This window comes from Pistacia vera, unplaced genomic scaffold (genome assembly GCF_008641045.1).
Source record: "Pistacia vera cultivar Batoury unplaced genomic scaffold, PisVer_v2 Contig632, whole genome shotgun sequence".
Lineage (NCBI taxonomy): Eukaryota > Viridiplantae > Streptophyta > Magnoliopsida > Sapindales > Anacardiaceae > Pistacia > Pistacia vera.
The window spans coordinates 190,177-192,473 of record NW_022196482.1 but is presented as its reverse complement, the minus strand read 5'-3'; the positions used below and the strand labels follow the sequence as shown (position 1 = coordinate 192,473).

At 30.2% G+C, this 2,297-nt stretch overlaps 1 non-coding gene across 1 annotated transcript; it reads right to left on the bottom strand.

The window, feature by feature from the left end:
* Positions 1-447: 447 nt before the first annotated feature.
* Positions 448-549, bottom strand: LOC116111385. The gene has a single exon (XR_004125057.1). It is a non-coding gene; the product is annotated as a U6 spliceosomal RNA (small nuclear RNA).
* Between the last annotated feature and the right edge of the window lie 1,748 nt (positions 550-2,297).

The following is a 2,297-nucleotide window of genomic DNA, read 5'->3' as shown; positions in this document are numbered from 1 at the left end:
TTAATCATCTAAAAAGTCTAAAAATGTTGTGTAAGTCGTGCAATAAATATAAGTGGTGTTACTAAAATTATATTAAATTATTAAGTAAGTCCTATATACGAAGATGTTATATAATTATTGATTTAGGGTAGGAGAATAAATTAATCAAGAAAAGAAACAAGTTCCAAAGTAAGAGAATTGGGGGATATGGGACTCAATTAATAGGACTTTGGTACAAGCTTAACCAATTTGAGAACATGTACCGATTTCTCCATGACTTCTTCAAGGCTTTTATCAAACCGCAATACAAGTGAAGAGATTAACAAAATTCAAAGGACTTTTTTTTTTTTTTTTTTTTTAACTTCACTAGTAATTCTTATTAAAAATCGAGGTGATTTAAACTTAAATTTTCTTAAATATTATAATCAAGAATTCTGGTTTAACTACTCGACTGTTCAAAGGTGATTAAAAAATTTGAACAATTTCTTGACTTATACATATCATCCTTGCACAAGGTCATGCTAATCTTCTGTGTATCATACCAATTCTATCGGATGTCTCCGAAGAGACACTTGTCTTTCACTTTACAACCTACCTATATTACAAGTCCCCAGTGTCTGGAGTAATTAATGAAGTAATTATGAAGTTTTTGACAAAAGATGTTAAACTTATCAGCAAGGTGGAAAGCCAACAAACTCCCACGTGTATACTACTCCCCTTGGGATTTATTGCATCAACACATTGACTGCAAAAGCATGTTTTTCTACTATCTAGTATACTGTGCTAAGAATAATAACAAAGTGTCCATTATATTAAGCAGTAGCGGATCCAGAAATTTCTTTTAGGGTAGACCAAAATAAAAATTTATTATACATTACTATTTTTGTCCATTAATATTTTTGTTAGAGTGGGTCAAAATATATAAATTTACATATTAATATTAAAAAAAGAAATTGATCCACCACTAATATTAAGATACGGTACTTTAGGAACATATATTTTTTCATCATCGTCTTCACAACGAAATAGATCCTACTTAGAATTAGACTTGGCTAAACGGGTATAGACCGAAATAATTGATTCGAAACGGCCTAAAATATTAGACCTATACACTACCTTATGTGGTTATAGATCCAATGGATACGAGTCCAAAAAGACTGATTCTAAACAGGCTTAAAATATTAGACCTGGACGCCATCCTATGTGAGTATAAGTGGATCCACGGGTATCTATTACTGTTTACATCAGTTTTCATTTTTTAGAATTACACTCCCACAATTTATGTACTTTTCATTTGTTACAATCACATCCCCACAATTAACTCTTCCAAATTCAACTCAATTCAACACACAATCAACTCAATTTCTCATCAATTTAAAATGCATACATTTTCTAACATCACAAGCCACTACCAGCATATAGAAAACAAATACATAAACACAAATACAAGTACAAACACAAACACAATAACACAAATACACTGACTCTAATTTTTTAATGAAATTCTAATTGGATGCATTGACTCTAACATTTATGTTGAACATTAAAGTGACAGTTTGTAAAATTGCGATAGAAAATTTTGCTAGAAGAAAAAAACGCTATAAATCTTGGCAAAAGAATTTCGTAGTTCCTTTTTATTATTTCATTATCATAACTATTAACTTTCAGTATTTCATTGACAATAAACAAGGGCTTATTACTTTAAACCATAAATGTGCGTTTAGTTTAGGGAATATTATATTACTGGAAAGATAGATTACCTTAAAGATTACTAAGAATGTTGAGGGAAATGTGTTTGGTTAGGTTGAAATAAATTTATGGATATGTTATATTGATATGTTTAGTTAGAAGGAAGAAATTTGTTGATATGTTATATAGAATACTAAATTGCCTTCTTTTTTAAATCTAAATATAATATTATTATTTTAATTATTTTTAACCTCCTACATTTGAGATTTTGCTAAAACACCCCAAAAACATAAAAGTTTAATTTCTAATAAAATCACCCCCACCCACCCAAGGGCATATTTAATGAATGATGAGTGGGGACCATGGCCCCACTCAATTCTGAAAAAATTTCAGATTTTATATTTATATTTATATTTATATTTATTTAAATTTTACCCCTGTAGAACTTTGAGAATTTGGAAACGGAACGGCCCCATGGTAAGCTTGGATTTTGTTTTTAATTTTGGGACTCTTACTAGAACGGCAATGCAAAATAGAAACTTGAATGCCGAACAAACCCAAAACCTCTCTTGCCTCTTTCTCTCATGGTGCTCTAAACTCTCAAGTCTCTCTCACCTAACTCTCCTTCC